Raw genomic sequence first — 25,510 nt, forward strand, 5'->3', positions numbered from 1 at the left:
TGGTAATTTAATTTCATATCATGATAGATAAGATTAGCTCTTGATTTGATGAAAGTTATGGCCTTTTGGGTAAATCAGAAGTATAAAGCCTATTACCCAGATTGTGCCATTTGTAGTAGAGATACATAGAGACATACAAGGTCTTTGTAATTTTTGGTTAATTCACTAAATATTCCTTACACATATGCCATCAATTATTTTTACCTGATTTAAACTTCTACAAGTTTGTTCACTCGTAATTTCTCTGAAAAGCCAAGGTGGAAAACTACACCCAAAATTACAAAGATGCCCACGCAGAATAACTTACCTTCGTGACTTTCTCCACTCACTGTTGCTAATAGGTGTCTTCATCTGGGCTAGTCATTTTAGTCCTTCATTGTAGTCGGTGGAGGAAACAAGTACTTTCAGAGCAGACCTGTTCAAATCAAAAGCCTATCAAAGGAGATGAAGGGCTCCATTCAGTTGTCCACATATGTGTATCCACTGCTTATTGAAACATCCTAGAACATCATTATAGGTTGAGAGACATTACATTGAGTGTTTGAGACAAAATCAGGAGTGCTGTGTCCAGGTCTGGACTCCTGAGTACAAGAAAGACTTAATAAGACTTATGTATGTTGATACATAACAATTAAACAAAAAAATTCAATCAAAAGAGTGGCACCTTTTTGTCTTCTTTCTTTCCCATAATACACTTGTTACAGTTTTCACATTGCAAATTACCATTTGAAAACAGGAAGAAAATTAGCCTATTCAGTAAGAACAATACCATTGAATTTACTCTGTGTTTTACACAGTAGTAGTCTCTAGACACGTTGTCCTGGTTTAACCCCAGTAGACAGCTAAGCCCCACAGAGCCGCTCACTCACTCCCCCCACAGTGGGATGGACGAGAGAATCAGGAGGGTAAAAGTGAGAAAACTTGTGGGTTGAGATAAAGACAGTTTAATAGGTAAAGCAAAAGCTGTGCACACAAGCAAAGCAAAACACGGAATTAATTCACCACTTCCCATCGGCAGGCAGGTGTTCAGCCACCTCCAGTAAAGCAGGGATCCATCACATGTAACGGTTACTTGGAAACACAAACACCATAACTCTGAACATCTCCCCTTCCTTCTTCCCCCAGCTTTATATGCTGAGCATGATGTCACATGGTATGGAATACCCCTTGGGTCAGTTGGGGTCAGCTGTCCCAGCTGTGTCCCCTCCCGACTCCTTGTGTCCCCCCAGCCTGCTCGCTGGTGGGGGCTGAGAGGGAAATAGAGAAGGCCTTGGCTCTGTGTAAGCCCTGCTCAGCAATAACTAAAACATCCCTGTGTTATCAACACTGGTTTCAGCACAAATCCAAAACATAGCCCCATACAAGCTACTATGAAGAAAATTAACTCTATCCCAGCCAAAACCAGCACACACATGCTTTATCAGATAAAGCTCCAAATGTAAATGAGAAATTACCTGGTTTGTGAATGCATGAGGGATTTAAGCATCAAGCATTAGTTCTGTAGTCTTGACAGGCTTCAATAGTTTTGTGGATAAATTTAGACAACTGTATGACTACATCTGTAGAAACACAGGTGAGCACTTTCCCACCAAAATGGAGTCCAGCTTTTAGAAGTTTGGTGAATGTCAGTGGTACCTGAATGTTGAACTCAGATGCTTAATTTGGTGTGTAGGCTTCTATGATCTTGTTCTGATTCTGTTACAGGATTTACAAAGTTGTCCTGGACTATAGGCACCTAAATTTTGTTTGTAACACTGTCCTTTTGTTTCTCTTTTTTGTTTTTTTTAAACTAATACAGCATTTTTGGCTCTTCCTGTCAAGATGTCAGCAAAACAATACTCCATCTTCAGAGTAATGTCTTTCAGAGTTGGACTTTATCTCTGGTTTCCATTTATATCTGAGAGTTTTCTCAATGTTACTGAATGAAAACAAGCTTCAAAGAATTTCATTTTCACTCCAAAATTAGGATATCTGATTACACAAGCCTTGATTTTACTGTAAAATGCTGACGGGGTAACAGTCAGCTTACAATTTCTTCTGATGTACAAAGAAGAGTCTGAATTAATCTTCTTGAATGCATTTCATATTTGTTTTATAATTAAACTTGTCTAGTGTTGGAATAAGAAGGAAAATCTCAGAAGAGATGTAGGCAGAAGATATGTTTAAAATCCTCTGAGGAGCCTTAAGAACCTCTGAGCCCATGTATTGGGTTTGTGTGGCAAAGTTTTGGTAGGGAGGGGGCTACAGGGGTGGCTTCTGTGAGAAGATGCCAGAAGCTTCCCCCATGTCCGACAGAGCCAATGCCAGCCGGCTCCAAGATGGACCTGCTGCTGGCCAAAGCTGAGCCAATCAACAACAGTGGTAGCACCTCTGTGGTAGTATTTTTAAGAAGGGGGAAAAAATGCTGCACAACTGCAGACGGAGAGAGGAGTGAGAATATGTGAGAGAACCAGCCCTGCAGACCCCCAGGTCAGTGCAGAAGGAGGGGAGGAGGTGCTCCAGGCACCAGAGCAGAGATTCCCCTGCAGCCCCTGGGGAAGACCATGGTGAGGCAGGCTGTCCCCCTGCAGCCCAGGGAGGTCTGCGGTGGAGCAGATCTCCACCTGCAGCCCAGGAAGGACCCCATGCTGGAGCAGGGGGATGCCCAAAAGAGGCTGTGACCCCGTGGGAAGCCCGTGCTGGAGCAGGCTCCTGGCAGGACCTGCAGAACTGTGGAGAGAGAAGCCCACACTGGAGCAGGTTCCTGGCAGGACTTGTGACCCCGTGGGGGACCCACGCTGGAGCAGTCTGTGCCTGAAGGACTGCACCTTGTGAAAAGGACCCACGCTGGAGCAGTTCGTGAAGAACTGCAGCCCATGGGAAGGACCCATGCTGGAGCAGGGGAGGAGCATGAGGAGGAAGGAGCAGCGGAGATAATGTGTGATAAACTCATTGCAACCCCCATTCCCTGTCCCCCTGCACTGCTTGGAGGGAGGAGTTAGAGAAATTCGGAGTGAAGTTGAGCCCAGGAAGAAGGGAGGGGTGGGGGCAAAGTGTTTTAAGATTTGTTTTTATTTCTCATTAGCCTACTCTGAATTTTGATTGGCAATATATTAAATTAATTTCCACTAGTTGTGTCTGTTTTGCTCGTGACGGTAACTGGTGAGTGATCTCTCTCTGTCCTTATCTTGACCCACAAGGCTTTCATCATATTTTCTCTCTCCCTGTCCAGTTGAGAAGGGGGAGTGACAGAGCAGCTTGGTGGGAACCTGGCAGCCAGGCAAAGTTAACCCACCACAGCACACCAGGATATGTTTAGACAACATATTGAGTGTATCCTGTCTTACTGCAGAAAGTACTGTTGCATTTAAAGTATTTTATCCTGTATAGAAATTATCTCCAGAAAGCCTGAAGAACACCGCTCTTTCCAAAATTCAGATTGAGCCCAGCAGAAGACCAGTCCAATTCTCTGGACAAATGTCAAAATATTATATCAGATTGATCAGGCATTTTTAATGCTTTTCATGAAATAGTCTCAGTATATAAAAAGAGCATGGGATTTTTTAGCAGACATGAATCTATCTTGTCTATGCTTTGAGCAGATACAGTTTAATCTGCTCACACTTCCAGAATACTAGAAGCTGCTGAGTGAACATGGTAACCACAGCCTTGAGCATGAGCTAGTGGCATTGAAGGTGAGCCAATTCATGCTGCAAGTGAAGATTATGAAGTGAGATTTGGATAGCTACAATGGGTTCTGGCTGGTTTAAACCATGAACAGGTACGTTAAGGAAACGTATCTTAAAATTTTAGAGGGTTAACATCTTCATCAGTTTTTCTGCTACACAGGAGGAAGTCTTCTGTACCAGGACTGATGTTACATCAGTTCACCATTTTTATGTTTTTCCAGAAAAGGGTAAAATGAGAACTTGGAGCTAATAAAAGGTAATGAAAACTGTAAGCATGTGTTTATAGTGCATATACCATTCTTCTGATCCTACAGATTGTAATATTGTGCACAGTTTTCCATGAACAAATGGAGAGTTGAATGAGGTATACTATTAAGATTTTAAGGTCAAGCTCTAGGCTGATTATTAGCAAGACATTGAAAGCTTAACTTCAGTTCTATTCATTGCACTTGTTAAATTTTGTTCTATTTTTAAGATCCTGAAAATTTTCATTGTGATATATTTCCTGCAGAAATATGCTCACTGTATGTTACTATGCATACTTCGCATGCTGTCTTCAGGAAGCATACAGTAAGTTACAATGCCTTCCTTGCACACTGTTTTCAGAACCACATTATTTTTCTTGTTCCACAAGACCTTCAAAAGCATTCAGTTCTTAAGAAAACTGGTTGAATAGTTCTAATGTTCTGAACAGTGAAAGCCCCTGTGAATGGAATCCTGTGGGATAAAAGATAGTATAGAAATGCAGGATATATTAGTTGTTCTATAAATCACATAATTAAACATGTATTTATCTGTGCATCCTATTAGCATTCAAATCTCAGAAAGTTGTGGGGGTTTTTTCCAGATAGCATTACCATTTTTTAAATTTAATTTGATTATGGAAACCCATCAAAATATTATTTATAGACGGACAGATTTGGACCATCCTTTTGCTTTTAAAATTATAGTCAGCCATGCCATCAACAGATAAAAGCCCTCTAGATATCTCTTGGAAGTTCTGTGTAACTATAATCCTAGCTGACATTTGACAGATTCTCTGTCAGATTTCAATGTTTTATCTTTCCCCTCTAAGGTTATTTTTAAAGTGTGGCTATCAAAACTCTGCACTCTATAGAAAGCTTATTTGCAATTGGTCTGGTGCCACAACAACATATGGAGGTGCAGAACATATTGCAACATTCCACAAATGGGAAGAACTTATTAGAAGAAATCTTATTACACATATAATTCAGCAATGCTTTGCTTTTCACAATGTAAGAGTCCATTTTAGGTCTATATACAAAAAGTATAAACTATTAATTATCTAAACTAATTACTGCATGAATATTAAATTTTGTTACAAGTTTGAATATGATCTCTACTGAGATTTCCATGAATACAGTATGCATATATAGATCAATTTACCTAAATCCCATCTATCCATTTGTGTACCAGATAGAAATTTTCTACCTACCTCCCTCAGTTGTGTTACCTTAAAGACATTAAAATTAATTAGATAACTTTCTGTTTAGCTTGAAACTTTCCCAGGCCTGTTTAGAAATTTTTATTCTAAGGTGACAGATATCTTTCTTCTATTTGGCAGTTGTCCTAGTTTCAGCCATTATATTAAAGATTTTGGTGGATAAGCCTAGCTAATTTGTCAGAGTGGCACCAAATCGTAACACTCATCTGAACTTTGAGACACAAGCTGTTAAACTCTATGTAAAGATCTGCTGCATAGAGGTTCCCCAATTATCATGCATCACAGAATTCTCCACCTTGCTGTTCTTGGAGAAGCCAAGCCATTGCACAGACCGACATGCTGGGGAGCTAAGATAGGACTCATTGGCTACGCACAAATAGGAGTGTATTGGGTGCAGGTGCCCAGGTGTTGGCAGAGGGGGGGTTGCGGCGGTGGTCTCTGTGAGGAGAGTCTGGGGCTGCCCTGTGCTGGACACGGCTGGTTCCAGCAGACAATGGACCCACTGCAGGACACGGCTGAGCCCAGCAGACAACATGGTGGCACCTTGGGGAAAACATATTTAAGAAAGGGCAAACACTGCAGGTCAGTGAGGACTGCACTGCTGGGGATGTGGGCAGCTAAAAGAAGTTGGGAATGAAGGAGTGAAGTTGAGCCCAGGAAAAGGTGGGGGCAAAGGTGTCGTTTTAATCTTTTGTCTTTGTTTCTCACTACCTAATTCTATTTTAATTTGTAATAAATTAAATTAATTCTCCTCCAGTCAAGTCTGTTTTGCCCATGATGGCAATTGGTAAGTCATCTCCCTGTTTTTATCTCAACCCACAAGCTTTTTCATCTTATTTTCTTCCCCTGCCCTCTTGACAAGTGAGAGAGTGGGTGGGTGGGCATCTGGCCATTAGCCAGGGTTAACCTTCCATGATCAGTGGAACAGATGTCTACACTTAAATCAGGGATTTTAGTCTCCCTTCATTCTGAGAGGAGACAATGAGGCACTTATCTCATTTTCACCTTATTTTAACATTGGTTAGATAGATTGCTTCCTAAAAGTGCCATTTTTGTATTTGTTGACTGTACAAGAAAGCTGAGGATGAATAGCTCTGATTTTAGTTGCAGACTCTTCTATGACAAGTGTGGAGCCTTGTTGCCCGATGAAGTATAGATTCATGAAATAGCTCCCATCTACTTCTGTACGAAAGCCACGTTACATTATTTGCAACAAGGCCATGTGGCCACAAGTGCTGTTGGGCAAGTAAGCAAGCAAGAACAGCCAAAGCTGACACCTCTAGGCTATCATTGGTTTCAGCTGAATATCTAGTCCCAGACTTCAGTACCGTATGTCAGAGCCCTGGGCCCTATGCTGGGGTCTCAGCTGCTTGTGCTGAAGCTGGCTCTGATCCCGTGCTGCTGTGTGGCCTTGGATCGGACTGCGGTGAAACAAGCTTTGTGGGAAAAAGTTGTGGGAAGTAAGGATCTTACTCCTCTTAGCTGCATTCACATTCAGGCACTATCCTTGCCTGTGCTATGTAGCAGATACTCCTGTGCCCGTCTATGTATCGCGTTGGTCCTGGTCCCGCTCTTGACCCATTGACCTGGCTTCCTGGCTTGATCCTCAGACCTGCCTCATGGCTATGGACTTTCCTGGCCATTTGGCTGATCGAGGTTACTGCCACCAGAGTCGCTCGGTGACTCTTGCTCAGGGTCTGTGGGACTGCAGTGCTTGGTGAGGGCACTGTCCTTCCTACCGTGGGCCACCCTCGGCTCACCTGCACTTACAGAACAGCCCACACTTGTTGCTCCCTGACCCTGGGATGGGGATCTTCAGAAATTGCTGTCACTCTCTTACAAAGTGTTCTGATGAATACGCTCTGGTCTGTGTGGTTTGGAATGCACTTTATATATAAAGTCACAATGTCTATACTTATAAATAAACAGCAGTTAGGGACAAATCCCCAGCTCAGAGGTCTGATGGCACATCAGGCTGGAGTCTGTACTTCTTAGTGGCAGCTCCCTCTATAGCAGATTTTTTTTGGACAAAGCTAGTTAAAACAGAGTCAGGGAATAAACTAGCACTTAAGTGATGGAAATAATCAAGAATACAAAGATTCCTCTCCCTAGTCCTTTGATATTTAGCAGCAGAGGCAGACATTTCCCCGTGACAAGGCAGACTGAACCCCAAACACATGGAGGTTCCTAACACTTCCTACCTGTTTTCAAAACCCTTAGGGGAGGAGATCTATGCTTAATTACAGCTGTATGGATTACACTCTGGAGGCATAAAAATACTAAGATCTTCTTATATCGATTATTATTTGTCATTGCAGCTGTATTGATTGTATAGGGAATAATAATTATTATGAGAGCCCCACTGTTTTGACTCTTTCTCTAAGCCAAATTAATTTCCTCTTCTCTAGTGCCATGCACATAAATGAAATATCCTGCCTTGGCAGACTCTTGGTTTAGAAGCTAAACCTTCACTGCCTTTAAGTCAGTGTTATATTAGCGGCAATTCTGACAGAAACAGAAATAGAATCCAGTGTGATACCAAAGTGTTTGTTTTATATTTCAAATTACGTAAATGGTCTGACTCCCGTAAATAGTAAACACCTCTTGTATTACAATATATTTCATTACAATAAGCTCAAATTTATAGAATGCTATTAATATTGAATGAGTAGACTTGAATTTGGGAATAACAGTAAATACCTATTCAACAGTAAAATGTTATTAGAATCTTGACAGAAGAAGAGAATTAAATAATCATTCAGCCTTATGTTTTTGATACTAGAAAAATATTTCTTGACCTTTTTTTCCAAACCAGAAGCACTGAAATTTAGTGCAACCTTGAAAAAAATACAATCTGAAATAGGCAGTTATCACTTTTATGACTTTGTTTTCATTTCATAGTTGTGTATCTAACAAGTTCCCTCTGTCACATACATTTCTTTAAGAAAATATTCTTTCTAGATGAATTAGGATACTTTTATTCCATAAACACAAAAGGTGTATAAGAATTCCAGTGACCAGGGCCAATTTATTTGAGATACAAGTATCTTACTCATTTATAATATTATTTTAAAATCTAAGAGAATCCTCCATCAATCTTTAAAAAATACATTAGTTATAAAATAAGTTAATTACAAAATTATAGGTTACAATTCCTCTTACTGGGTCTTCTTTTTTTCAGGCATCTTTAGAGTAAGCACAGATGTTTTTCAAAGCGTATATACACAGCATACATACATAGCATACAGCATGCACAGCAATTACTTATTGACTAATACACATTGAAGATAGGTAGGACTAATACTATATTAGGGCAAGTCTGAATACTGTTAGACCTACAAGTGTAGGCAATGAACAGGTCTTTGTTGACTGGGTAATTGTCACTAAATTTGGGGTGCATTGGTTGAATTGCTGACTTTTCACCCTCTGCTTTTTTAAGGTTTTATACTTCTTGCATCAGTATTTTTCTCCTGAGTCTGTAAGTTGCTATATGGTACTGTCTCAACAATTCCATTTTTGTTTGTTGTCACTATTCTTATTTTACATGGCCTTTATGTATTTGCTTAGTGCTCAATATCTTCTTTTTTTTTTTTTTTTTTTTTTTTTTTTTTCCAGTAAGGCTGAGCTGAGTTTGCACTGCACACAACTGGACTTTCGGTCACAAGCACTGGAATTTCTGGGCGCTTGGTTATAATATAGCCAAGAATTTTCTGACAATACCATTGTTTGACTGAAAATGCCAATTTCTCAAAGTTGTAACTTTTTATAACAGTGTATCAGCTTCAACAAAACTTTTAACAATTCTTGAGGTGGAAATTCTCGTCAAAATCAGAGAAAAAGATATTTCTCCTGCACCAAATACTATATTGGCATAGGCACCACATGTTGAAAATTACAGAAAAAGATTAAAATTGTATCTTTTATAATTCAAAACCAGGACATGTCCTTAGGTCCTCCATATCACATTCGAGCAACACAGTCACAACATTTCTAGTTATTTTCTGATAATTCAACATCCCCCTGACATTTTTATTTTCTTTCTGCCTCCAAAAAATAAAAAATAGGACAGAGAGAGTAAAAGTCCTGAGGTTTTCTCTGTAATTAGCAAAGGATGAGAAGCTATTCTATATACAGAGCACTTAAATTAGATCCTTGCTTTGAGTAGCTCTTTGGAGGAATCTATCTTTCTGCATTGCCTATATAAGAATCAATGCAGACTAGCCTTCTAATTTAGGTACATATATTTGGGATTCATCTGCCCTACTTTAGGTATCTAAAAGGCATACAAGTCTTAATTAGTCACTCTGGTCTCACTTTGTAATAACCTCCAAGGACAATCACTGCATAGGAAAGGGCAGATGAGTTAGTCTCTAGAGATGCCTATACCTTTTGCAAGCTATAGAAGGAGCTTTGGGATATCAAACCATTATGACCTTAATTCTGTTGCTCATATAAAGACATCTATCCCACTGAGGAGCTCTAGGGCATCTGGGACATCTATGTACAGCTAATAAAGATCATAGAGGAAACTCATTCTCTTCCAGACCACCAAACAGATGCCAGGCAGAATAACCTGTTAAACCTAAAATGGCACTAAGAATGTGTCTTGTGTCTCATGTCCAGAATCTTGCCACTACAACTGAATGCTATTCCAGATTAAGACAATTTCATTTAGCTTTTCACATGTAAGTGTCTGCTTTTCACTGAGGAAGTGCTGGTTCTTTTGGAATTTCAGTAAGAAAGGCACCAGTGTTCAAAGTTGATTACAGGATTTATTTCATGAAGGATGGAAATTATAGAAAAGTTGACAGCAATCTTCTGTCCCTCCTGATGCGAGGAACCCCAGATGTTTCAGCACTGGACGAGCCCATCTTCATTGATCATGGCACGCTGCACAGAGTGCCCATCTGTGGTGAGGTTTACCAGCACAAAGGTCTTGCTCACAATACAGATTCATCAATCTCTAATAGCATTATGTCTGTAATGTGGACTTAGGTCTGAAGAATCTCTTGGACAACACACTCTAACATCCTAATCTCATTAATAAAATTACAGTTCCTGAAGAGGTGCCTATAGTATTTCCAGTGGACAAGACAATATACATACGGTTAAATGCACATTGAATACATGTACATTAACAACATATTGATTATATGTACTTTGATTAATTATACTATTATTTAGATACACCTTGATTAAACAGCAGTCACATGGTAACTGTGACATATTGTCATTCCCCTGAATGGTCATGGGTAGCGTCTACATGTGAATTACGTGTACAAATCTCCACGAGATATAGCAAGTGCCATCTGAGTCCTAAACTATCTTTGCTAGCCTTCCAGCTCCTTCTTCATGTAGGCATGGATCTCCCATCTGTTTTCTCAGATAATCTAAGCAACTTCAAATAGCACTAGAGGCAATTTTTAGGCAACAGATCACAGTCACAGTCTGTGCAGCCTAGAAAGCAATCCATCACACCAACCACTATGGGTTAGGTTCAGTTGTCTAACTACAAGCAGTTGAGCCATTTTTGCTGCCCTAGGATATCTGAGAAATACCTGAGGATACAGGACCTACAAGATACTTGTGACATCCTGGGGCAGCTGGAAACTTGGAAAGATAACTAGGATATCTATCTCAAACACTGTGAGCCCCCTTTTTTAGGCAAATTAATCAAACTTTATATGTCTACTTTAGAATCATCAGAATAGCTCTTTAGCCTCCATCAGTTAATATTCATTCACTGTACTGGGAGCTTAAGACACCTAAATCACATGCAAACACCCGTATTGAGACACTTAAATGTCTGAAATGGGAACAGAATTCTTTCTTTCCGCTTAAAACTGAGTGTATTGGGTCTGGCTGAGATGGAGTTAATTCTCCCCATAGCAGCCCTCATAGCGCTGTGCTCTGTATTGGTGCTAGACAGGTGCTGATAACACACCAGTGTTTTGGCTACTGCTGAGCAGGGCTCGCACAGCATCAAGGCTGTCTCTACAACATTTCCCCCCGCCTCACCCAGTAGGCTGGGGCTGGGCAAGGTCTTGGGAGGGGACATGGCCAGGACAGCTGACCCAAACTGACCAAAGGGATATTCCATACTGTGTGATGTCTGCTCAGCAATAAAAGCTAAGAGAAAGGAGGAGGAGGGAGGGCATTCGTTATTATGACATTTGTCTTGTGGATCAACAGCTACGTGTACTGAAGCCCTACTTCCCAGGAAGTGGCTGGACATCACCTGCTGATGGGAAGCAGAGAATAAATCTTGTGTTTTCCTCTGCTTCTGCACATGGCCTTTGCTTTTGCTTTATTAAACTGCCTTTATCTTGACCCATGAGTTTTCTTCCATCTTATTTTCTCCCTGCCCTGTCCTGGTGAGGAGGGAAGTGATAAAGCAGCTTGGTGGGTACCTGGCATCCAGCCAAGGTCTACACACTGCACTGAATAAAATGAATCTCATACAAAGTCAGGTATGTATGCTAGGCAATGTGAATATCTCCTGCTGATTTTAGATGGCTCATATTCAAGCTGTTCTATTTTTTAGAGAAAATTCTATCTTCATAACACTAGGAACCTGAACCTGATGAAACTACATTCCAAATCTCCAAAAATGCTGATTTATTATTTCAAGGGAGGAGGTGTTTGAGGGTGGGGACAGACATAAAAGTTTTTATTCCTCTTGGTACAGACAGAAAACAAATACTGAAAATTTCACTAATCATCTCTCATCTAATTCTAATCATAACACTTATTAGTGATATCATCGCCAAAGGATTGTCAGTGACTTGTATCACTTCCTGGCTACACAACTGAAAGATATGGCAAACTTCTTTCCACCCCGTACTTCCTCCTCTGCTTTCCAATGAAAGTTAGCATCTCTGTGATAGACTGCAGAAAAGAACATACACCTACAGCTAAAATTTCTGTGTAAAAATGTACCATCTTAGCTTCGAACTGTCATTAGAATTAGGTTCATACAAAGGATACATAATTTTGTGCCACAAATAACCATGCACAGAAAGCTGTTCCCTTTAGTTGGCTCTGATGTGGAAATGGTATTCTGCGGCAGAACAGTAGAGTGGCAAATTGGGAGCTATACCTTCGTACATCTTCTCCACAGCAAGACTTGTCAGAATTTGACTTCATGTTTTAATACAATATTTATACACTTTGTTAATTTCAAATCATACCAGATTGTTAGAGACCTTACACTTTATTAGAAGTATTTGTCTGCTTGTTTGATTTCTTCTTCCCAAAAGCAGTGCTCAGACAAGTTTGATGATTGACAAAACTGCAAAACATACTCACTGTAGTCATCTAGGTTTTCCTCACCATGAGCAGCACAAATTAAAATAACAAGAACATTGGCTTTGTCTACATAGTCCCCGATAGAACACTTGGGCGTCCCTACAGGCTGAACCACTGTGGCCAGGAATACAAGTCAGAGGACTTCAGAGAAAGAAGGTAAAAGACAGCTTTAACTCTGTATGACTAAGTAATTTAACTGGAAGAAGAAGGTGGGTTTTTTTTTTCCTTCCTACATTTTGATTTTACTAATTCTTTTATTTTTTCTAAGCAGTAACAATGTAAATGTAAAATTTTTAAACACTCCTAGAGGCAAAGGCTGGTAGCAAGCCTCCTGATTTTCAGAACAGAACGTCTAAGACATTATAATGCAGCATTATGTTCTTTCTGACTCACTCTTCTCATAGAAGGGCATGACAATTTTCTCTCAGTATATTGGACATTTACAATAATACAAACAAGGATTTTTTCACTAAAATTATGCTACAGAATATTAGTTGAGACTGATTACATTACATGAGGGAAAAAATCTCCATAAGTCACCAGTGAAAAGTGATTTTATTTATATGTAGTGGATAGAGCTATTTCCCTGAATTTTGGAGCATTTATTTACAAATAAAGGTAATTACCATTTAATTTCATATGAAAACATACAGTAAAAGCCAGCTCTTAGAAACGATCTAAATTTTTACTGTGTGATATTTACATCTGTTAATAAAAGATTTTAATAATGCCTTTCTAATTTGCATCTTAGTAAATGAACTATGGCTAGGAAGTCTTATATTTAAAACCATATATTTTGAGATGAAGTATTATAGAAGAAAAACTGCTAGATACAAATAAAAAACAGACATTAGGAGAACAAAATTTGCAGTTATTCAGAGCTGTCTACTTATTCCCTAAAACACCTCAAAGACCATATAGAATGCATTTTTGTGTCTACAGAGATGCACACACACACACACACTATCTATACATATATTATGGTCCATCAAATTTCAGCACTGCATCTTTGCTAGCAAACATCTGTTCTAGATGCTATGGACCTAGATAAGACAAACTGTTTCTGTGCTGAAACTGTCAAGTATTCAGCTGGTCATTATCTTTTGGCCTTATAAAACATACCCAGTAATTAAACTGTAGCTATATAACATCTTTACCACCACTTTTTTCTTTTCTTAAGACAGTTGCAACTGTCTTTTCAATGTGATTTTACATTAGTTTTTTATTTATTTAAATTTGTAACTGTTAGTCTACCAGTATTTTATTTTGTTAAGCCAGTTTAAAATTGTCTCTCTTCCTTTCTGAAAAGCTAAGCATACAGGATGTGATAGATATATTGATCTTTTGGCAGCTATGGCAAAGTTTTAAGAAGAGCCTCTTGATTATTCACCTGAGTGTCAAATTTTCCTTTTTCATTTTTGACTATACAGACCTGACAACTGCAGGAGCATGATTTTAAACTGATTTCATCTTTCCAACACATATGACAGTGTCACCTGTTTCATTCTACTCATCTGATGTGACATCTCAAGGAACTCTACAAATTTAATGCTTTGGTAAAGAACTAGGATGCACTTCTGCTAATATCTGTCCAACTTTATGGTAGATCTTAACAGAAACAGTTTGTTGACCAGTTACATTACATATGAAAGAATTTCAGACAGGCTGTGCACCAGGTATCATAGAGGAAAGGGTTCACAATCAGAATACTTTTGAAAGGAATCTATGAGAAATGAGACAATATCTACTACTTTTGTGTACAAATTAATTGCTTGTGTTTGCAATGCTGCTTATTTTTTGTGATATGTATACTATACAGATACCTTATCTCTTTTTGTTTTCACACTCCATCCACGTTAAACTTCGAGCTAAGTATAATCATTTCGGAATAGTTTCCTACTCTATCCAAACAGTGAAAGCAAAGGTTCCACTAGAGAGCACATACTCTTGGTGACTTCAAAAGAGATGGATAAACAAAAAATCAAACCAGTAAGAGATAACAAATGAGATTTCATTAACAAATTTCAGTAAAAAAAATCTCATTCAATATTATGACTTCTGGCATTAGATATGACGATATTGATATGGAACATTTTGAAAATGAGACACGATTGTTCAATACATATCTTAGTGGTAAGGGAAGTAAAGTTCAAAATAATGGTGAAAACTGATGTGATAATAGTATGTTTCAATAAAGAAGAACCTGCAGAATACTTATTTTATTGTAAGTCTTTTCTGGAAAGTTTTCATTCTTCCATTTCTAATAGAGACATCAGTAACATAATTATTTCACAGACATTTTGGGTATAATTAAGGAGAGAGTTTTCATAAGATCTCAGTAAAGTAATCACTACAAATAGGATTGCAGTGAAGAAATAATTCAGTGTTTTGCCAAGTGATTATTATGTCAATGGCAGTAGTGATAACTGCTATTGAGCCTACGGCAGATTTAAGCCACAGGAGAGCTTGACATATGTGACAGCATGCCATTTAGAAGTACTGCCCAGATGTTATCCCTGGGGAAGGTTTCATTTGGCTCTAGTGGCTTAAGGAAATGTTGAGAAATGCAGGTTACAAATTGAGCAATCCCCAGCTGTGTTATATGCATTTGTGTCTGAGCCTATTATAGCTCTTCCATTTATGTTTGATAAAGCTGTGTTTGCTGTTGTTCTGATGAAGTCATTAAATAGTCTCAGCATTGTGCAGTGATATTGCTAATTGAGAAAAATGCCATTAAATGTATTTTATTTTCATTTCAGCACATCACAGTAACAATTACAGTGGAGCTAGAGTTCATGCCTCTGGCACATACTCACAATTTCTCCAACTTCCAAGCTTGCTGTCATTTGATACACTCAAATCTGTATCATCATGATCTTAGACGTTACCCATAGGAAACAAAAGTACAAGCAAACATTAGACACCCACTCCTATCACCATGAATCTTGACAATGAGAAGGCTGCAATTTGAAAATTTCGTAACACATATTTAAAACACCACAAACAACACTCGGCTCTTTATCTGTTCTAAATACAGATACTGTTCAGTGACAAGAACTGACTAAAGGCACTGGTTTTGTCAAGGGTTGTATCAGGATGTTCGATAGGGAAACAATACTTAAAAATACTCCTCTGAAAGAAATATAAGCACACCTAATTCACAGCTAAGAAACTTCCCCTCCTAAAAAAATAAAATAAAATAAAAAAGGTTAAAAGTTTTTCCTTCCTCTTAAGTGGAGAAACCTGGGAATATAGCAGGTATTTCTCAATTCTTATCCTTTTATCACAGTCATTCCTTTTTAGTGGTGTGGGATACTGTGTTCATAGTCTGAGGATTCAAAATCCCTGCTATACCCTTTCAGCAATACTAGTATCTAATAGCTTAGATATGTAAAGGAAAAACTTCTGGCTAAAATCTCACCTTTTGCTTTCCGTTATTTAGAGACAAGAAAGCTATCTGACATCCCTAACGCTGTCAAAAGTGAGCGTTCAGACTAACTCCTGTATTTCGCCATCAATAAGACATTCACTCAAGACATGCTTGTGAGTTTGGAGTGAAAATTAGGTTAATTTCCAATTTGATGTTAAGGAAACTGCATCTAAGTAAGTTTATCTCATAGTATAGGTATAGCCTGAGACTTAGGTGTTCATCATGATGAGCAGCCATATCTGAACCACTCAAAGAAAAAGGAAAATACAGAGAGAGAAAAAAAAAATGTCCCAGTGGAAGGAAAAGACAGAAGTAAGAATTAGAAAAAGAATAAAATTATTGAAAGGGGAAGCAGCTCGACTCTCCTTGGAAGATCCAGAAAAGCAGAAAACCAGAAATTTCATATATAATGTGGTATGTCAGGTTCCAAGAGTCAAGAACCTACTAGCTGGTTTTTTAGCACAGGAAAGAACGCAGCTCCATCAGCTGGTTGGTTGGTTGGAACATTTGCTGATCTGGGCAGTAATCAGTGCAACACTTCTGATCTGAGGGACAGTGGGACCAGCAAGGAAATGAGTGTGCTTATGTGCTGGTGCAGTATTTACAGTACTGTTTGCCTTCCAGCTTTTCATTTCTTTTTCACTGTGATCACAGACATCACCTTTTCAAAAAGGGTCCCAACAGTAGCTAGAGAAGCCAACAGTTAGGTTGCCCATAGCTGAATGATGGTTAGTCCACACTCAAAGAAAGATAGTAGCATCTATTTTCTTTCACTCTTAAAGTGAAAATATTAATCTTGTGCAACTGTTTTGCATGAATTAACTCAACATTTATGTTTTAATTCAGGCACATGGCTGAAAAAACAAACATTGTATGTTATGTGCATTATCTGTTCATGAAATCAGAATCAAACGTAAGTATTCTGATTTGTTAAATACAAAGACTCTCTGCATTGTCACTGGGCTCCATCAGGTTTGGTTTTTTTAATGAATACTTCTGCTGCAGCATTTAAACTTTGCATATCAACCGCAGTAAACATAATTTACATAACAAATAAAATTTCTGCCAATGTGCAGATATCTTCCTCTGCCATTTTTAAAACCCAGAATCTGGATATTCCTGTTCAAAAGTTATTTTGCTTAAAAATGGGTCTCATTCTCTCTATATATATACAGATAAAAGAAGTTTGAATTAAAACATTTTCATTCATTGGAAAAAAATTCCAAATGACAAAATGAAATTTTATATTCTATTCTCATTCATAAAAATACTACATTTGCAGTAGACTTTTTTATGAAATGTGTATTTCAAGTTTTACACAGACATAATCAATATCTTTTACATTTTTCATGCTACGGTTATAGCACTTCAGATTACTCAGATTTTTAAAATAATCTCAGAGTGAAATACTGCTTTTCAAAGAAAAAATCAAGGCACACTCTCCAAAACCCCAACTGATTTTTTATTTTTAAAAAACATTTTGTTCTGATTATCAGGAACACTTCTTCCATGTTTACTGTACCAAATACCAAAATATTGCGTACCAAATATTACCTAATATTTAACTGATTATTAGTCAAAAGATTCAATGATGTCCAAAAAATGAAAGGGTAGTAGATTAAAATCAGCAAAGGTGAAGATGGTCTTTGGAATAACCAAGTAAATTAAAACTGTAGATGCTGTGCAATAGGAGAAAATGTAATTGTTTAAAATACACCACTGGACATTGGGTATATGTGTCAAGATTTTGGTATTGGGGGCGGGGGGGCTGCGGGGGGGCTGTGAGGAACGGCCAGGGCTGCCCCGTGCCGGACACGGCCGGTTCCAGCCGGTTCCAGCCGGCTCCAACCTGCCCACCCCAGGGCACCGCTCAGCCCCTCAGACAAGGCCAGGGTGCCTCTGTGGAAATGCGTTCAAGAAAAAGCAAAATGCGGCCTTCTAAAGTGAGGAAAAAAGTGTGAGAAACAAGCCTGTAGACACCAAGGTGAGAGAAGAAGGAAGGGGAGGAGGTGCTCCAGGCAGCAGAGCAGGGCTTGCCCTGCAGCTCCTGGAAGAGGACCACAGCAGAGCAGGTATTTCCACACAGCCCGTGGAGAGGACCACGCCAGAGTAGATTTTTTCCTGAAGGACTGCAGCCCATGGGGAGAGCCCATGCCAGGGTAGGGCACGTGACAGGGAAGGAGTGGCAGAAAGAAACCGCTATGTACTGACCATACCCTCATTCCCTCCTGTGTCACTCATGAGGAGGGTGGGGAGGAGCCTGCAGTGAAGGAGCCAAGTTAAGCCTGGGAGAGTGGGGAGAAAAGGTGCTGCTTTACTGTTTGTCTTTTTTTTTTCACTACCCATATCTGTTTTAACTGGCAATAACTTACACTAGTTTTCCCAAAGTTGAGTCTGTTTAGCCCACTACAATAACTGGTAAGCAACCTCGCTGTCTTTATCTTAAAACCTATGAATCTTCTCATCTCTCCACCAAGGAGGGGGAGTAGGTGAGTGGCTGTGTGGGCATTTGGCCCTTAGCCAAGGCTACGCCACCTCAGGCATATTCAGATTCTACATTATGTGTTCACCACTGTCCTGGTTTCCACTGGGATAGAGTTAATTTTCTTTCTAGTAGCTGGAATAGTGTTATCTTTTGGATTTAGTATGGGAATAATGTTGATAACACACTGACGTTTTCAGTTATTGCTAAGTAATGTTTAACACTAAGCCAAGGATTTTTCAGCTTCTGATGCCCAGCCAGCAAGAAGGCTGGAGGACACAAGAAGCTGAGAGGGGACACAGCCAGGACACCTGACCCAAACTGGCCAAAGGAATATTCCATATCATATGATGTCATGCCTAGTAGGACAGGAGATCTTGGGTTCATATCCCAGCAGCTAGTACATAAACTGGAGGGAGTTGGCCAGAGGGCATGGATCACTGCTTGGGAACTAACTGGGCATCAGTCAGCAAGTGGTGAGCAATTTCATTGTGCATCACTTGTTCTGTATATTCCAATACTTTTATTATTATTATTGCCATATTATTATTATTATTATCATAATCATCATTATTATTATTATTTTCTTCCTTTCTGTCCTATTAAACTGTTCTTATCTCAACCCACAAGTTTTACTTTTTTTTTCCCCGATTCTCTGCCCCATCCCACTGGGTGGGGGTGAAGTGAGCGAGCAATTGTGTGGTGCTTAGTTGCTGGCTGGGGTTAAACCACGACAACCATGTATTTGCTTACATTCACCTTACCCTAAATGTAAAGGTAGCCTTTAGTAACATTACTTCATATTACAAAGCAAATGAGTGTTAGAAGAATTAAAATCAATTGTGATGTGCAAGCTACATGGTAAAAAACAATATAATAACATAGGTAAAGGAACAGTTAAGGCAGTTAAGGCTATCTCAAAGTAGTACAGCAACTAGGAATCAAATCCTTCTGTGAATACTAACGTAGAAAATAAGCTTTTAAATACATGCATCCAGCAGCATACAGCATCCAAATTGTGCAATACAGACATTGTCACTGTTAACAGTCATTTTTTAGTAATTTATTCCAAAATCAAGTAAATAAGCTTCATCTCCCATAATGTGAGGTCTGTTCCTGTAATAGACATCCATGTAAAGCATTGGGATAACTAAGTATCATAACATAACAGTACTGTGAGTATTTTGATGCCCCTCAAAAAGCCTTTAAAATTACCTGTTGATGTATGCATCTATCAGGCCTTCCACATTGGTTGTGTTTCCTGTGTATTAAAATAAAATTCGTATGTAACAATATACAACTGAGACGTGAGAAATAGTCTAGAAGGCTTCTGTTGACTTGCGTTGCCAAACATTGGATTAGTTTTAAGCAAAATAAAAAACTCAGTCACAAGGAATTCTTCAAGGCTAGGGACAGAACCTCAATTTTTCATGTATTTCTTTTTCCTGATTCTTGATTTCCCCCTCTTTGACGCTTCTACCCCTGCATTCCTTTTTTGTCATTCCCACCCCTTTTCCCTTTGTCAGCAAACTATTTCACTTTGACATAACATTTTCAAATTTGCCTAGGATATATACACCACCAGCTATGTTCAAAAGGTGGGAAACTTTTCCATTGTTCATTGTTTATGGCTAGTAAGTGCTGTAAACAACAAACATTTTCACAGGCAAACATTAAGATTCTTGTCAAAGAAGTCCCTAAAATAAGAATGTACTTTTTCCTCTACCACTCAACACAAGGCTTACAAAATACAGAAAAAAATAAAGGATTCAGTGCCTAGGATGCCTAATAGTTCAGTTGGAACCCAGATTTATATTCCAGTAACTTTCCCATTCAAATGTTAGATGGTAATTGTACCATACCAAGGTATTTTGGAGCAGAGAGACAGAAAGAGGCTCTGCTACTGCATTTCTTAGGATGTTATACCTACTGTTTTTCTTTGCCTGTCATATTTCTCTGTATCGGTTATCTCCAGGTCAAAGGCCATGGACAGTACACCTCTCTTGAGATACTCTCATGTTGCTTATGGTCACAAGACATTAAACACTTAAAAATAAGGACGAGATGTAACAAAAAAATAATTTTGCCCACAGCTCAGTATTTTCTCATTTTATTTGGTCATAGACCAGGAAAAGTAGCAGGTCACTGTCACATACTTTTCAAATTGGGCTGTCCAAGAAAAATATGCATAATATTTTATTTGAGGATCTAAGTGCCATGAAGGAAATAAAACATCTTACTGGGGATTAGGAAAGAATAACAGAAATCATGACAGAGAGAAAATAAACTCAGAGTGATAATCAATATTCTGCTGTCATTTTTGTTTTTACATATTGGAAAAAAGATCGAGAAATGATTTAATGAAATATATGCTGGCTGCATGGTCTTGGCTAAAAATCAGTGATACCTTGCCCTTGATTTTTAAGTTAACTTTAGTCACAAAACAGTTGTTATGAATAATTACAATGGATCTCATGGTTCCTTGGTTATAATGTAATTAAAAAGACTGTATTAATTTTTATCAGTTTCCAGCCACTAAGCATTTAGTGCTATTTAAATTTACGACATATACAATATGTATTGTACACTAGTAAATGGTGAAGTAAGTTACATGAGAGGCAAAAGAACTATAAATAAAACTAGCTACCTACTGATATTGAAGTTTGTCTTATTTGCCAATTCAAAATAATTAATAAAAATATTTATTCTGCTGCAAAATAAGATGAGGGTAATATGTATGAATATTTTAAGATGGTTCCAGGGTACCTAGATTGATGGGGAGCAGGAACTATTTTCAGTGGCTGAAGTGAAATGTTACCTGGTAATGAATTTTCCCTGCTGAGATTTTTATTTGCACTGAAATACCTTAATGTTGTGTTTCAGCTACTTAGAACTAGTAGTAAATTAGCATAAAGTTGTATGGCTACTTACATCTCGGTAATTCCATGCCAGAAGAATAAGGATACTGAACAATTAATACTTTGGACAGATAACCTACATAGCATAACACAGCAGTGTATCTTCTCTGCGTAACAGCTCTCTGCCCTGACAGTTGTGACACATCATGGCCACACATCTTTTTTTACTGGATGATAATTTTGACATTTATGTCACAAAAAAAAATGTTCAATGAAAAAAAAAAAGGGGGGGGGAAGAATTTTCAGTCAGCTAAGGCTACCAGAAGACCAGGCAGAGTTTTAACTGGTGCCTGTGAAACTAAGACCAAACAATATGTAAGACTAGTGAAATAATGTGACAGGCTGGGGTTGCACTGTGAGAAGGCAAGTTTCTGATGGTCAGCAAACTAAAAATAAAGTCTATTGAGAAGGCAAATCCTCAAACACAATCTTTTAGAGATTTTGCAGGTAACCCTAATTCATCAGGTCTGTGATTCCCACCGCCCCTTTCCATAAGATGGCAACACTAAACACATTCTCTGCTCTGTTGGGCATTTGGAAAATGAACTGTGAGAGTCTCATCTCAGAAAAGCCTACATATGCCCTTGCTCCTGCTACTTCATCTCTTGCAGTAATTTCTACTATACTAGCAAGCCTGCTACATGGAAAAGTGGTAGCGTTGTGAGTCTTAACTTAAATGGATAAAACCAGCTGTCATAAAAATAACCAACCAGGGGAAAGGAAAAAAAAAAAAAAAAAAGAAAGAAAAAAAGAAAAATATTCTTACATTCTATTACTAAGAAAAAAAAAATGTTTCCATTAGATCATCAAAGAGCACTGTCCCATAAAGCATTTTCTTATTATCTCTTATTTCACTACATTTTATAAATTTATGTAATTTTAAATTAAAGATTGTCAGGAATAAAAACATGGACTATGGGACAGCTGGTTTTCTTTCCACTGTCTTGCAGTCCATAAAATGGATCTTATTCATGTACAAAATAGAAAAAAAATTGGACAGTTTATTCCTGATACATTTTATCATCAAACTGAAGGAACCAGGAAGTAATCAATAATTGAAATGATGATTTAGAATGGAAACTGTTACATAACCTCAAATGTTAGTGTTGCTATTACCGTACCAGTAGAAGAGGCAACTTGAAGCCATGCTTTAGTATGGTACCTTGAGTGTCATTTCATTAGATTCACATGAGAAATTGTTAAGCTCATGGTGAACTCATGCTCCATAAAAATAATGCTGTGCAGAGGCATAGGTGATGTAGAAGAAAAAAAACACAGACCCAAATGTTAGTTTTTTAGTCATATATAGTTTGCTTATTGTTACATTATCTTAAATCACCTACTTTAACTGAACAAAACTGTATATTAGTTTGTTAGCAAGTAAAAATTTCAAACTTTGAAGAGAACGTATTCTCATAGTATTCCTCGAGTAAATACATACAATTTTACTGTACTATTTAAATAACTCTTTTTTTTCTGTTGCTTCATAAGTGTCTTGAAAGTTTCCAGTATGTAATTAGACTATGTGATATCTGCTAACAATTCTTGATGGATTTTTCACTTTTATGTGGTGTGATTAAAAATACTTTGAGAATAATAATACATATACATGGCAATTCTTTTTACAAGCAGCTTAAACTTTGTTTGTCTCTGTGTTCTTGTGTGCAGAATGGCAGCACAGCTTCAGGACCTGAAAACTGAAAGAAAAATGTCACAAAAGAGTTGTGTTGGAGGTGTGGGTTGTGGTGATGTCATTTGGTTTTTTGTTGTTGTTGGTTTTTGGGGGAGTGTTTTTTTCTGGTTTTGTTTGGGGGGGTTTTGTGGTTTGTTTTTTGTTTTTTGGTTTTTTTTTTCAATTAGAAGAGTCTTTCTGGTCTTTTTAAAGACTACAGCACTGAAGTTCAGCAAAGTAAACTTGCCAGAAAATTTTGTCCAATGGCACACGCATAAGATGCTCGATAGCTGAGCTTATTATACCAGATAGAGTCATTGTTCTTGATTTTGCTTTCATCAATACCTCACTTACTGAAATAATTTCCTTGTAATCTATTGAGTTTTAACTGTGGAATGTTAGCAAGCAAAAACCTTGAATCTGTTCTCTCTGGGCTCAATTAACTCTACCATCCACACAGAGCAAGGGACAGTACTTTACAGACAGTAGACTGTATGAAATGAACTCTGCTCTAGGGTCACAAGTCATCTCCTGTTCAATTCTTGTTCTAGAAAGTCCTTTCAACTCTTCATACAGCTGCTTATGAGTTGCTGTCGTGTTCACTTTGTGATAGTGACCAGAAATCAAATGAAGAGAAGCCAGGTCTCACATTATTCTTTATCTTCTTCTTGCACACGTTAGTAGGCTATGATTAAAAGAAACTTTCCAGTTTCTCTTCCATAATAGCATTCACAGTTGGATGAAGTACTAGCAGGGGACTTACATACATGGTCAAATTTATGCATAAAATTATCCCATTACTTTTTTCATTTGAAGCTGTGTTATAAGAAATTGCACATAACCTTTCTCAACTAATTTTGTTCATACCATTCATGTTTTTATGAAAATCTGTCACTTCCCTCCTCAAACATTTTCTCTCTAAGCTAAAAATGTATTACAAATTTCCTCACATGAAAGTTGTTTCATAGTTTTGGATGACCACGTTTTTACAGTAATCTCTACCCACTGTAGGGCTTTTTTCCCCTCTTTTTTTCTTTTTTTCTTTTATTTTTTTTAAGGGGGGAACAGAACAGAGGCATGGATTTAGAATGACAAAATTATGTTCTTTTTTTCCTTTTGATGTCAATTTCTTCCCTACTAATTAACTGATTCTCAAGTATTTTTCTGTGGGGAAAAAAAAGATAAGGGATTTTCACTTTCTATTGTTGAGTCTGTTATTTGAAAGACAAAAGGACAAGTAGTTGCCAGCAAAAGAGAGTTCTGAATTAGATTCTGCAAAAGTTTCAAAATGGTTCTAGGGATCATGAGAAAATTAGATCACCCGACTACAAAAAATCATGAAAACAAGATTACAGAACAGTCTCCTTCACTTTAAATTAAAGTGGTAATGGTGATTTTTTTTTTAAATTTATATTTGATAAGGAAATCCTTTTTGTCCTTAATTATAGACCTATAAATATAGAAACATGTCATTATCCAGACCTATTGATAACAAATGATATCAGGACTCTAATTTGTGTAAAAATGTATCTGGAAAGGAAATACATATTCTCCCAGATACTCAGCACCCAGTACATACAAATCCAGAACTCATGGGAGTTTGTCTTTGATTTCTGCAGGGACAGGATTTTCCCATGACTATAGTTCTGCATGAGGGCATGGAACAGTTTTATATATATTTATATATATATTTATGTATATATTTCTGTAGATTGGTTCTATTCCTTAGATCTCTTCATGCAGGGTGATACAAACATATCTTTTCCAAAAACATGTTAATAACCACTAGAATTGCTGATCCTTCTTACTTCTTGTATTTACTTCATCCACTGAGTATTTAAATTAATGTTGGACTCTTTATACTACTACAGGAAGCACACACATGGAAATCTGCCAGCAACAATCAGTCTTGTAAGAGTTTTGCCCTTTGTATGGGTGCCCAATTCAGTTTTTGCTTGATTCTTTCAAGGTCATAAATGCTCAAGAAGCTTAGAATATTAGAGAGCTATATTTTATCACTTCTAATATTCCTTCTGCCCTTTTTTAGATAATCACCAAAAGCATAAAGAATTTGGGCCATTCACTGAAAAATATTGGCTCAAATAGCTAAGACTGAAATATCTCATTTCTGCATCAATATTGCATTACCAGTTACTGTTCTACATTATTGATAATTGTAACGAATTTCTTACCACTTTAACATTTTTTCATGAACTTCCATGAAACAAATAAAGCTAATTCAGGATATGTAATAGGAAAACCATTGTAGCAAACTATTAAACAGGGTTGCTCTTGAACAGACTTTTAGGATTCACTCTGTAAAGCAAAGTAGTGATCTGAGATATGAATTTGGATTTTCAAGATGTCAAAAAAAACCCAAAACCCCAAGCCAACAAAACCAGTAACTCACAAAAAGAAAAGATGTAGAAGACAGAAAAATGAAAGGGGGTTTTGTTTGTTTTTGGAAAAGATTAGAGAACTCTTTAATAGGTATTTTATTAAATGTTTAGTATTCCCTGTATTCTTTGATAAGAACAACAGGACTCTGGAGTTTGCATCAGGATACT

General features: G+C 37.8%; 1 long non-coding RNA gene across 1 annotated transcript in view; it reads right to left on the minus strand.

The window, feature by feature from the left end:
- Positions 1-321: 321 nt before the first annotated feature.
- Positions 322-25,510, minus strand: part of LOC115350697 — a 30,768-nt gene continuing 5,579 nt past the window's right edge. Inside the window, exons 2-3 of the long non-coding RNA XR_003926567.1 lie at positions 19,569-19,614; positions 322-415 (exon numbers count right to left, since the gene is read on the minus strand). This is a non-coding gene — a long non-coding RNA (uncharacterized LOC115350697). The remainder of the gene's footprint in view (positions 416-19,568; positions 19,615-25,510) is intronic.

The sequence above is a fragment of the Aquila chrysaetos genome, chromosome 14 (assembly GCF_900496995.4).
Source record: "Aquila chrysaetos chrysaetos chromosome 14, bAquChr1.4, whole genome shotgun sequence".
In the NCBI taxonomy this organism is placed as follows: domain Eukaryota; kingdom Metazoa; phylum Chordata; class Aves; order Accipitriformes; family Accipitridae; genus Aquila; species Aquila chrysaetos.